The 14040-nt window shown below is 36.7% G+C and overlaps 1 protein-coding gene across 1 annotated transcript in view; it reads left to right on the forward strand.

Annotated features, from left to right (window-relative positions):
* The window catches only part of EDIL3 (EGF-like repeats and discoidin I-like domains 3), a 404766-nt gene that overhangs the window by 387267 nt on the left and 3459 nt on the right, over positions 1-14040 (forward strand). The gene's annotated exons all lie outside the window — the stretch shown is intronic.

Here is a 14040-nt window from a genome sequence, read left to right on the forward strand (position 1 = left end):
GTGCCCCAACCCCCCAATTGGCCCTGCTCTGAGCCTGACCAGGGGCTGCACTTAGGGATTGGGCCTGCCCTCTGCCACCCGGGAGCAGGCCTAAGCCAGCAGGTCGTTATCTCCCGAGGGGTCCCAGACTGCGAGAGGGCACAGGCCGGGCTGGGGGACCCCCCACCCCGCCCCTAGTGCACAAATTTTTGTGCACTGGGCCTCTAGTAGTTACATAAATGTGGTGGTATTTTCAAACTTCAGATATTACCTGGGAAGGTTGCTATTTTGACATAATGTAAAGTTTAATGATGAGCTCACCCTTTTTAATTTTAAATTGTAGGGTGGGGCAAAAGTAGGTTTATAATTGTTTGTAGGGAAAATAATACAATAACTAATAAATAATAACATAAGAATAAACTCTGTTTTTCATATGCTCACAACTGTAAATCTGCTCAGGAGTAGAGAGAGGGAGATAATAATAGTTAATGTCCTGATTCCACTTTTAGTGCCATAAAAACTACATAGAATTAAAGATTTAAAAAATGGTGTTCTTTAAGACTGAATGGAGGTCTGCTAACTGATGCAGAGACAAAATATTTATTGAAACAATGTAAATAAAGAGGTTCAGTTATTTTCATAATATATATAGTATACCAATTACAAAACTCAAGAAAATCCTATAAGCCCTCATTTAGCATTTGTAATTCATGCTCCTGCCAAAAATAGAATGGGATCTCTGTAAATTTTGCCAAGGTCTCTGAGCAAGAAGGCCACAATCTCAGGAAATATTCCAGTATAGAATTGATATAGCAAAGTGAAAGTTGTTTGCAGTTCTAGATCTGCCTGCTGGATTGGGAAAGGATAAGCACATTGAACCAATTTAAATTTGCAAAGTAGCCTATTGTCACCAGTGAGCAGAGTGACAGTTGTGAAGGTGCACAGAGAACAACATGATGGAGACTCTTCTCAGAATCAGTTGTGAAGTGGGGGCTTGGGGTCAGAAACAAGGCAAAAATCTGGGTGCAACTTCAGAGGCAAATAGACAGGACTGTCTTTCCATTTTCATGTTTACATGAATACAGGTGGCCTGCCTACCTAAAGATGTCTGTTCCTGAACCTAGCATAAAGAAGGATTTAGGAGCAGGAGAGGAAGAGAGGAACGGGAAGCGTGTTTATGGGTTGGAGAGGGTTAGTAACTTAAATAATTACAATTCAAGAATCAAGTAACTAGCTACATGGTAGAAATAAAAGGTAACCTAAAGTGACAGACTAGCTATAGGAACAATCAGAGGCTACTGTATGTTAAGGAGTTCATTAATTTTAAGAAGTCACTTGGTTTATTTGGAGACAATAGAAAACTAGTTGTCTTTCTTCAAGGATTGATTTAAAGTTGCAAAGAAGATATTTTGTTTGTTATTTTATAGTCTATAATATTAAAGATTAGCAATGTGAAATATATGGTTAATTTTGGCTAGTGAAGCCTTTACATTTCTTAGGTGGTATTTGTATTCTTTTCATCTTCTTTATTTAAAACAAAATTAAAGTGCTTGTTTAAGGACACACCATCAGGTAGTAGAAAAAAACACAAGTAAATATCAAGCACAAAATCCATAAAACTCAATAATTTGGGGGTTGATTGCTCTTATGACTCATATTTAGTGACAGATAACATCCCAGCACAGATGCTATGAAACATCATTCTCAATAAGTTTATGGAGAAAGAGGAAAACAATGTAGGAAATACAATGAGTAATGAATATGTGTTTCTTCTTTGTGTTATTTTATATCCTAAAAACCCAGAACACCTTTATTTTCAAAAAATATGATAAACTACCTAAAATGTGAAAACATGTAGTTTTTGTAAGTTAACAGATGTTCTGCATGAATGAAAAAAAGATGTGTGAAAAACACAAGAAATGTGTATATAATAGTGTTATTAAAGTACAATGTTTATAAATAAAAAATAACAGTTTTATTATTATACTAGAGTCCTGGTGCATAAAATTCATGAATGAGGGGAGGGGGTCCCTCAGCCTGGCCTGCACTATCTCCAATCCGGGACCCCTCAGGGGATGTCCAGCTGCCCTGTGGGATGGGGCCTAAACAGGCAGTCCGACATCCCTCTCACAATCCCGGACCGCTGGCTCCTAACTGCTTGCCTGCCTGCCTGATCGCCCCTAACCACTCTACCTGCCTGCCTGATCACCCCTAACTGCCTCTGCTTGCCAGCCTAATTGCCCCCTAACTGGTCCCCTGCCAGCCTGGTCACCCCCTAACTGCCCCCCTGCCGGCATGGCTGCCCCCTAACTGCCCCCCTCCTGACTTGGTCACCCCCTAACTGTCTGAAAAGAAGTCGGATGTCAGGAAGATGTCTGATTAACCCAGTTTAATTAGCATATTACCCTTTTATTAGTATAGATGCTTTGGGGCCTTGATTTCCCAATGCTTAAATGCTGAAAGCCTTAAAATTTTCTTATTTTTGTTTTCCTAATCAGCCATCACTCATTAGAAATTAATAAAAATGTCTGCACTGAAAATTCTGAATATCTCACATATATGATTGATTTACATATTATTAGACACAATCATCTATACTAATAAAAGGGTAATATGCTAATTAGACCAGACATCTTCTGGACATCCTTCCAGACAAAGCCATGGTGGCAGGGGCCAAGGCAGAGGTGGTTAGGGGCTATCAGACTGGCAGGGGAGGGCAGTTGGGGTGATCAGGCCTGCAGGGTAGCAGTTAGGGGCAATCAGGCCAGCAGGGGAGCAGTTAGGGGCATCAGGCCAGCAGGCAGAGTGGTTAGAGGTGATCAGGCAGGCAGGCAAGTGGTTAGGAGCCAGCGGTCCCAGATTGCGAGAGGATGCAGGCCGGACTGAGGGCCTCCCCCTGTGCAAGAATTTCGTGCACTGGGCCTCTTGTACAACAATATTCCTCAGTAGAAAATAATTACTTATTATCTTATTTAGGTCATCTTTTTATTACTACTATGACGGACCCATCAAGTGTTAGACCAAGTAGGACACTATGCAATGACCAAACTGTTAACACATAAAATATATATATATTGATTGTTGATAGACTTGGAATGGTCAAGAAAATAAAACTTTAATAAATGATTTAAAATTCAAGTATTTTATCATTTACTAAATGGCAGTAATGAACCCAATAAGGAACTTATCTAAGAAAAAGTGTTAATATTTTTGTTAGAAAAATGGGAATGTCCTATTTAATGGGAATCTAGTAGTTACCTGTCCTGCCATGAAATCAAGTACTCGAGCAGTCTGAGTAAGACAGAATCCATGTCATTATTTTGGTGGTTGAAACTATGCATTGACCATTGGCTAGAATACAGAAAAAAAAAAATGAATCCAATTCATTTCTAAATAAAATTCCAAGCAACTAATATTTTGACTTTTTAATATAATATTCATTTGAAGGTAAAAAGAACCTTTCAAGAACACTAATTCTACATGGTGCACATGCCATTTTTTACTATCCACCATCACACCATCAGCTGCAGTATATTAAGCAATTAAAAGTCTTTACCACTTTCAAAATGAATTAATACTCCAGTCTTTTCTACTTTTCTGTAGTTTAAATCTAAAAAACACTAAAAGATACTTGTTATAGTTCCATGTTTATGAGAAACTATAACAAGATTTCTGACTCTGCCACACCCTCTAAAGCAGGGGTCCTCAAACTATGGCCCGTGGGCCACATGCAAATACAAATATGGTATTTGTTCCCGTTTTGTTTTTTTTACTTCAAAATAAGATATGTGCAGTGTGCATAGGAATTTGTTCATAGTTTTTTTTTAAACTATAGTCCGGTCCTCCAACGGTCTGAGGGACAGTGAACTGGCCCCCTGTTTAAAAAGTTTGAGGACCCCTGCTCTAAAGTGACCCACTGGCTAATGATTCTGATGTATTTCCTTTTATTGGATCTCAAAGTAAAATTGCATTAGGATGCATGGAGTGCTCTTGAGACACACATTTGTATTAAGCCCCTTGGGGATCTTATGAAAAAGGCAACACATTTCTCATCATTACAAAGTTTCTGGTGTAACTAGAAACACAAAACTGATTAAAAGATAACTTTGAAAAATAAAAGATGAATCCAGTGATTATACCTGTATGAAGGGACACTCCCCCAGTTTTTCTGCAGCTGTGAACAGGTGACCAAACCTAAGAAGACTGAACACAGGAATTAACTTCCAGCTCTCCATTAAAGCTAGAAACAAACTTAATTTTGTACAGATAAATGAAATATTAAAGTTAATAATAGCTAAAAGAGGACGTTTTTCATAAGAGTGAAAATAATATTACTTTTACATAGCAAAATAGCACTTTTGTTTCTTACTTTTGGTAGTTCACCAATATCTATAAGTAAAAGCAAAGTTGACGTTTACCTCCTGATAGCAAGTATATGTTAATAATCAATATGCCCTCAGATCTTTGAGACAAAATCATCCAGAATTCAGCTCAGACCAAAGCAGAGTTTGCACCTGCTCAACTCAGGCAAGGATTCCCTATGTTCTTCCCATAGGATTGTCAGATTTAGGAAATAAAATAAAGGATGCCCTTTAAATATGAATTTCAGATAAACAATGAGTAATTTTTAGTATATGTATATCTCATAATATATCTCACAACCCCGTTTCCATTAAAGATCCCCTAGATCTTCCAGCTGGGTTAGCCGGTCTCCTGAGAATGCACAGAACAGAAGGTAAAGGAGAAAGCCTTCCTTCTTGCCTAGGCGTGTACACACACACACACACACACACACATTCTGTTTCAGCTCTGAACTCCCCCTTTGCTGCTTCATCACTCATCTCCAGGATTATCTTCTGCCACTCCCTGATACTCTTTTCTCCTCAGTGCCAGTTTGGTTGAGACACATGCTGAATGTTTAAATCACTGCTGTGCTCATACATGTGTCTCTGTACTAAGTCATTTCTGACCAAGACAATATAAAACCCTTCAGAGACGTGGAGTGACAAAAGGTTCTTAATGTGGGATGAGAATTATCAGCCACCAATTTCTCTACTGCCCCATCATCTACATATCTACTATGAAGGGATACACTCAGACTATAGATTGTTCTGATAAAATGCAAATGCTGGGTTTGATTTAGGAAATTTTAAGAGATGAGCACTGGGCTTCGATAGAGAGGCAGGCTACCTGTACTTTTTAGAAAAAAAGGAAAGGCATTCCTGCAATTCTGATGTTAGACTGAAAAGAAAAAGTTAGATGCTCTTAGTTTCTGACAACACTTGGTAATATCTCGTGGAGATATCTTTGAAAAGGGGATGATTTTCCAGTTCTAATTTTTCTGCAGGAATACTTCTTATGGCAGTTAAAATCTGAGTGCTAGAGGACAGATAGTGTAAATATATAGCCACAGTGTAGAATGGCATATTTTATGTTCCATAAATCTTTACAGGCAGTCATCCTATGTGATATATTTCCTAGGATATTCCTGTTACTTAAGGAAACTTTCATCACAAAAGGAGTTAAATGTGGTGGTGTGTCCCACCTACTGACTTTTAGACTGAGCATTCTAAATGCCCGCTAATTTAGGAGAAGGAAGATAACAGTCGACAGAGTTAGTCTTCTGATTTTTCTCTGGGTGATTTTCAAGGGTCAACACCTAGTAACAAAGGTCATGTGAATTTCTCAGTGAGGCTCTTCCGGCTCTTTCTAGGAAGCTGCCAGGTCTCCAGCTCCCTGGAGTCCAGGTTATGAAAGAAAACCACAGATGGAATGGAAGTGGCTGCTCTGTCCCCAGTCCCTTTCCACTTTCCCCTGACCGGGTTGTCTCTTAGTAAATCCTTGGTTGAACTTGTCACTCTCACACTGGACTAGGAAATTACAAGTGTAACCTCTGCCAGCTTTCCAGTAATAGAGAAGTTGGTATGACTGTGGAAAGATAGAGCCCTTAATCTCATATCTCTTTGGGTCAGTTGACCCCTTCTATGTGAGGCCAGAAGTTACAAGTTCTCAAAAATACTCCCAAAGATGTGCCATTTCCCCTCTTTCCCAACACTTCAACCCCCAGAGTGCCAGGAAAGAATGAATTTTAGAAAGAGATTACAGCTCTCTTTACCAATCCAGAATTGTATATCAGCCAACCAACTTTCACATCAATTACAGGAAAATAATAGAGAACATGTGACAATTTAAAAAGTAATAAATGACCCTTTATAGCCAGGGTAGAAAAAAATACAACATATTTGCATTTTGGGCCAATAATATTTAAAATATCCCATTGGTGCATTTTAAAGAAAAAAAAGTCTAACAGAAAGAACAATAGATTGCAAAATAGTACTGCAAGAATTCTAAGTGAATATCAAATTTCTGGCTAAGTAAAAATTTTTGGAATATAATCAGAGATTTATATACAGTCTAAGCTTGAAGCAAATCCAGATCAGTTCAGTGAAATGTAGCATTCCCTTAAGCCAAAGACCTAGATTTTTGCATAATAACAAAAGAGAGCCCATTTCAGAATCACCAGAAATCTCCTGAGAGCAACAATGAGAGTGGAATAATGTTCTCAGAGAATCCATATATTAATTTCAATGGTTGAAAATGATTCATGCGCAGGTGGAAGAAAGACATGGAACTAGTCTCCATGTTTTTTCTTTTCATTCCCCCATCAAACAAAAATGTTCTATAATTGGACCTTTGAAGTTAAATCCTTGGATGGGCAATTTGAAAGCTTTATTTAATTTCTTGGAGGTAGCTTGGAAAGCAAAGAAATCTCTGAAGCAACCAGGGTCCAGACTTTTAAAAGGGCTTAGAAACAAAACAACATTTTGAAAGGAACACAGAAAAATTGGCATCCAATATGAAATATGATGCAGAATTATTTATATATGTCACCATGCTCTACAGCTCTCAGAAAACCCGACTGCAGTTTCTCTGATTTTAAATTAATCCTCAGTAGATGGCCAAAGTAATATTCCCCAAAGAATGTGTAAGCCTTTGCAAAAAATGACATTAAAGAAATATAGAAGAATAAAGATGTGGAATTGTTTTTTTACTAAAATATGAAACAGAACAAGTAATACTAGTTGTTTGATATATTTATTAAGTTTTTGTCCGTGAGAATAAATACTATCCAGAAAATAAAAACAAGAGCAAGTAAAAATGGAATAGAACCTAAGAGTAGAAAATGTAGGTAGTGTGCTCCAGGACTACAATAAATACATTACAATAGGTTGTCAAGTCAGGATTTAATCAAAGAATCCGAAAAGGCTGAGATAATAACTAATCTTGTCACAAGTCTGGCACAGGATATGAGAAAGTTTTAGATACAATCCTTTCAGACAACTGAGGTCCCTTTTCAGACTAATCAATGTTACAAATATAAAAAGTCCCCTAACCTTGCAACATTAATTGCTCATTGCAAAGTTTGGAAGTTCACAATTCCACTTATTTCTGACACCAATTGCAGGTTCAGAGGTCCCTAGGACCACCGCAGGTTGGATAATTCACTAGAAGGACTCACAGAGCTTGTTTAAAACTTCGCTCACAGTTACACTTCATGACAGCGACAGGTTTCAGATAAAAATTAGCCAAGCATATGGAGCAGAGTCCAGAAGAGGTCCAGGCAGGAGCTTTCTGCTCTCTCTCAGCGGAGTCCCGGATGGTGCTGCCAACCAGGGAAACTCACCTCAGCCCTGATGGGCAGAATGTTTATTGAAGCTCAGTCACATAGACATGGTTCAATGCTTCCATGGCTGACTTTAGTCTCCAGCCCCAAAGGCCCCACCATAACTCACATTGTTGGCGTGGACTATTTGGTGTGGCCTAAAGCCCCCACTTAAACAGAGACCCTCTTATCATTCGGGACTTTCCAAGGGAGTTTATTTTTCCCCAGTAGCTAAAGACAAAGGTCAAACATCCCGGTTAGGGCACCGCATCAGCACTTTTGCAGGGCAGCAGTGCTACTCAAGATGATTTGGGTTGGAAGACACTGTGGCAGCTCCCTGTCCCTCTGTGATGCTGAGGATTTTTGCTGCAGCATTGTTGGGTGTCCGATAGTGATGACTCATCCCCAACTCATTCTTCTGCAGGTTGGTGATCAATATAGACTTTTGTTAATACAATCTACTATCTCCAACAATAGTCTTTCAGGATTTTTTGTTTGTTTATTTATTTGTTTATTGGGGGTACGTCTTAGGATGGGATTCTCTTCTCGATAGGCACTATTTTCCAAGGAACATTTCCTAGAATATTGGAATTTACCTGAAAACTGGTTTCTTGTTTCCTTATTACATCTGAAAGAATGTACTTATATTTAGACTAATTTTGTTACAGTTTCATTGGTTTAGTGGAATTGATTGTAGAGAAAACCATCAAGAATGATATAGTAGCCATTCAATCATGAAATGGCTTCAGGATGCTGGTAAATTTTCCTAGAAAATTGAATTCACTGAAAATAGCTAGAGTCTATGTCAGCTAAAAGAATCAAACTTTGTTTTCAAAGTTTTTATATCCAATCACTAACAGAAGTTTCACACGTGAAACTGCCAATAAGAATTTTTTTAAATCTTTATTATTGAAAGTATTACATATGTCCTCTTTTTTCCCCATTTTATACAACTAACAGAAACTTTTTTTAAACATAATTTATATACATTTAAAAAATAATTTTATTTTATTTTTTAATAAAAAGCTTTATTTTTTAAATGCTCCTTGATAGGGCAAAGTAAGTATAAATTAAATTGCAGCTTAGTCTAAAATATATTGATAATCTAATCAGAAAATCAGAAAAAAATGAAGTCTCTCTTATAAACCCTATCCAAATAGATAAATATTATGTTTAACACCATTTGTGCATACTTATTCTGTGAAAATGTCCATAAGGCATTAAGTCACTTAAAACATTGATTTAAGCTATAATAGAAATATTTAACAATCCAAAAAATTCAAGGAATGTTGATACTAAATACATAAAAATGAGTTTTATGATGCTGATCTATAAACTAATAAGTATAATTTCTTTATGTCACCACAAAAATCAGATTTTATACTTACATAATACATAAATGGTTACTTTATGAAATAGATACTTAAATCCTAATGTCCACTAAATTTCCACTACTTTTTAAATGCATCATAATTTTACCTAGGAATTACTATTTTAAAATGTCATAAATTCAATAAACTGAAATGAAATTGAGATAAATATAAATTTCTACATCTACTATAAATCTATTTTACAGTAAATAATTGGGGAAAATTCTGGCTTTAGAAAAATTTTATGAAAAAGTTCAGAGTTTATTTGACCATAAATCAATTAGTCATGACCCAAAATGTAGTATAATAGTTTTAAATCTTAGACTGCATTAATAGAAAGATTGTATCTACAACAAAAGTGTACTCTTTTGAGCCATTGCATACTGTGTCCAAACAAATACCACAGTTTAATCAAGTTACAGTTAAACCAGAGGGAAACCAATGGAATGAAATCAAGATAAGTTTGAAATGCATCTTACTTGAGGAATTGTTCTAAGAACCATGGATGTTTACCCTTGAATTTGAATTTGAAAGGTTTGTGTTAGTTATTATTAAATATGTAAAAAGTGATGCTGGGTATGTCTTTTTGTTTTTGTTGTTTTTGGATACCTAGATTTCTATACGCATTAAGAATAAAGGACTCAGATCAGTAGATGGAACTTAGGAAGAGACATATTCCAGGCCAATGGATAGGCAGACATTTGAAGTGTCTAAATATATACCTGCCCTGTTACATTGAGGCTTACCACAGATCAGTGGACAGTTCCATGTCTGAAATAGAGAGGGAATTTGGTGCTGTGCCTTCTCTTCCAAGTCTCAGTTTCTTCCATTTATGGGTAGAATTAAATAAAAACAGAGTTTCTCAGCAATCAGACTGTTCTCTTCTAACTTCTTTATAAGCATTCCAGATGAAGAGGACACGTAATTGAAATTATGTATGCTAAATAAAGAATTCTTAGCTTTTACACTCCCCTGCTCTCTCCTTCCCCGCGCCCCCCACACACATACACCATGCTGCCCCAGAGAAATGGATTTTTTATCTTTGTCCTTTCTCTCTCTTAAGGACATCAGATCAGAATAAATGTATAGCCAATAAAGCCAACAGTACGTTTGAAACTATTAACAAGGCAAATGCAAATACAGAAAACTTGAGAAACCTTTATTTAACCCATTTATTTCCTTAGTATCTGGAATCCCACATGTGGTTTTAGTCTCCACATATCAGAAAAGAGGTACTGAAATGTAGAGAGGGTGACCTATAGGTCAGAGGGATGAACTGATGGCCACTTGACACCTTGCTAAAAAACTGACTTGCAGAGCTCAGGGAGGCTGTTAAAAAAAAAAAAAGCTTAAAACTACTCACTATTTGGAAGATAAGAAGTAAATTTCAAAAGCTTAGAACAATGGGAATCTCTTTAAAACTTTTAATGACTTAAGTTTAGGACAAATAAAAAGAATTACATCTTCATAAACCAGATGAGTTGCTAATTAAGTAGTATATGCAAGAAATTCCCCAAAGGATTTCTGGATATTTGTGGAAGGCAGAGTCATAGTACATGACTGCTAAGAGAGGCTGAGCTATGCCCAGCTCTAGGACTTTGTTATGGGAGATACTGCCTCCCTCCAAGTTCCTTGGCTCCTCCTACTGATGACATCTATTCTGGCTTTAATACTCCATTGTTTCTAACAAAGAATGACAAACCTCATCTTATAAAAATATTAAGTGTTGCTGGAATATTAAATTTTATCCAGTAGTTTCTGCATTGAGATTTGAATCCTCACTTGAATCTGATTTGAATTTTATCTAGTAGAGTTGATGTTAGAAAACAGAATCCAAGATCTCAGTCACATTGAGGCAGCTGCATTTTCTCCTACATACTCCTAAGTTGTAATTGTGCAAACCTCTCCAAAATACCTTGAGTGCTTTTTTTCTTGAGGCCCCATATGTTGGTTGAAGCCTAAGAGACCCCTGAGCATTATCATGTTTGAGAATATCAGCACACTTGTCATCAGCTAATTAAATCTCCTGAAACTGAAACTTGTGCAAATTCCTTTAAAAAACTTCTCAATAAAAGCCACTTTCTCACAACTCATGTTTTACCTGCTATATGGAGATTTAAGGTTCTCCATCAGCCATTTCAGGCTTGATTTCAATCGAGGTGCTTAAATCTCTAAAGTGTGTATGTGAAAGCACTCTTCTAGAATTCTTAGAGTTTATGAAGCTAACTAAAAGCACTAAGTTTGCATTTTTGGCCAGGTGAAACATGGAAATAGCATTCTTAAGCAGGCTCTTCCCAGTGCTAGAGATAAGAAAACAGCATATGTGCCACATGTTTGCACAGCAAGTACAAGATGTCATGCTGGAATTTGCAAATGTGTGCTTTGTGTTCTGTGCTGTGTCATTACTGAGAGAACTCTGAAAATAAGACTGTATTTTCAGAACTTTTAGATCACAGTTTGGGTGATTCCAATGTAGATCTTGGCTGTTTTTCTGTGGACATTTTTGTTGTAAATCATCCTGTATTATGAAACTTCATTTAATTTTTAATGAGCATGCACATATTTATGACTTTCATACAGTAAATCAGAAATGCCCTAGCTGTGTGCAATTTCAGAGCTGATGCCATTTCTCTATATGTATTCTCCGTGATAAAGAGATGGGTATAGGTAATAAGTGGACTATTGCTTCGTGGGTTGATAGTTTCTTATGGAAACGTGTGCTGAAGACCATCAATGTAAAAGAAAATTGTTTCTTCCCATATTTCCTTCCCAACAAGTGGCATAAGGCTATATTTTGGACTGTCATAGATCTTGTGATGAAAGTTAATGAATTTAAACTCTATTAATCCCAAAGATATACATTAAGATCTCTAGCAGGGCTATGAAATTGGATTTTAGGTTTTATATTAAATTGTAACACCACAGTCTCAGTGAAGCATTTGAATTCAATATCATATGTCAGAGAGAAAGTCAGGAAACCATAGTGTGTACTCTCCTATTTTCTGCTGTTGCAATGACAACCTCTCAAGATTTTGATAAGCATTTGTATGGTATGTCCTATACATGTGAACGTGTGCTAACAGAGGCACTGTTACTTAGTAACACATTTTAATCCAGAGCTAATTCCTCCTTGGTCAATGCAAGCCAGAGCATTGCTGAAGATGAAATTTTTATTATATGAATGTGAATTCAGATATGCCAGGAGGATGAATTCTAGATGTGGCATAGTTCAGTATTCTCTTCTTCAGCAAATATTTTTCCATAATAGCTTTTGAGATATATTTGGTGTCAAGTTGAAAAATCATTCCCCCGCCAGATGTCAGTGGCACTTGTATTTCCCTTCATAATCTTTCCATGAAACCAGCAGAAAGATTACCCCATGTTGTCTGTTGCTTCTATTAATCAGTGTCATGCTGTCTAATGCTTCAGAGAAGAATATCTTTATTTTTTTTTCTTTCCAGGGAACCTTTTTGATCATGTGGGACTGAATCAACTAAAAATAAAAGGCTATTTTTAAAACATTCCCTTTAGTTTTAGGATGTTCAAAGATACGGGCTAAATATTGTCATGTGATATGGAGGTGTTTTTTTTTTTTTTCACTGCTTTGGGGAAATTTTATTTTCAGGTCTCCCTTTAGCCATATAGTTATGTTTTGATCTCAAGCAAGAAATAACATTATCTTCTCATTATAAGATGCCTCATAAAGTTACAAGGGAAACCTTGAAGTAATTTTTACTATCCTAATAGCTCTAATCCAAAAGTGTAAATATGAAACACTTAGAAATACTTAAATAATAAATGTTCAGAATCCATGGTTTAAAATAGTAAAATCTTTAAGACTAAGTATTATAAATACATGAATTTCTCCAAAAATAATGTATCATTTTATGCCATTCTTATCAGGATCCCAATGTCATCATTTTTTAATAATTTTTTTTAAATCCTCACCAGAGGACATGTTTGTTTTTTTTGTTTGTTTGTTTTTTTTAAAGAGAAAGGAAGGGAGAGAAACATTGATGTGAGAGAGAAACATTCTTTTTTTAAATCCTCACCAGAGGACATGTTTTTTTATTGATTTTTTAAAGAGAAAGGAAGGGAGAGAAACATTGATATGAGAGAGAAACATTGATCCATTGCCTCCTGTATAAGCCCTGACCAGGGATTGAACCCCCAACCTCAGTATGTGCCTTGACGGGGAATCAAACTCCCAACCTTTTGGTGTATGGGATGATGCTCCAACCAACTGAGCCACCTGGCCAGGGCAGGGTCATAGTATTGATTCGTTTATCGTGAGGCAGACACTTCTCAAAGTTATTATGAAGGTCTCAAACAAAAGAAGAAAAAGAACAGTCATGTAATGGCAATATCTAAGAGCCTAAGAGGATATGGGCCCCAATGATCACAACAGTATTGTATGGATCCAGGAATTAATAGAGAAGCAAAGAAAAAAAATGTAGTTCAAAAACGGCATTGATTAGGCTGCCTCTCTTGAAGATGGATTAATCTTGCTCTCTATGGAGAAGTGAGCAAAGAGACACTGTGATAGAGACTGTTATGCTCACCAGATATCCATGTTCTCCTCTCTACTTCCCCTTTTTCATTTGGGCCAGGTTCTTATAATTGATTAAGGCCAGTGAGATGTATCCAGAAATGATGCAAGCTGTTTCCATACCTTGCTCTTTCAGATATCCTGCACAATCTAGCAACTCTCTCCCGCCCTGTCCTTTGTGAGTGTGGAGGCCACATGTTTCAGATGTGGCTGAAATTTGCAAGCAACCTGGATCTCTGCGTCACCTCTTAGACAAGAGCACTTTCAGCACACACTGCCTAACCAGCAGCGCTCTGTGACCAAAGCAAAAAATAAACATTTGTTGTATTTTTAAAAATTCATAGGCAGATAAAATGATAGATCTACATAGGTTCCTGCATAACACAAAACAGTTTTGTCTTATTTAACTCTTTTTAAAGATTGACAACTTAATTTAAAAATGATTATTAAAAAGAAGCTGTGTTTGGGGTGGGCTTTAA

This window comes from Myotis brandtii, unplaced genomic scaffold (genome assembly GCF_000412655.1).
Source record: "Myotis brandtii unplaced genomic scaffold, ASM41265v1 scaffold794, whole genome shotgun sequence".
Taxonomy (NCBI): Eukaryota; Metazoa; Chordata; class Mammalia; order Chiroptera; family Vespertilionidae; genus Myotis; species Myotis brandtii.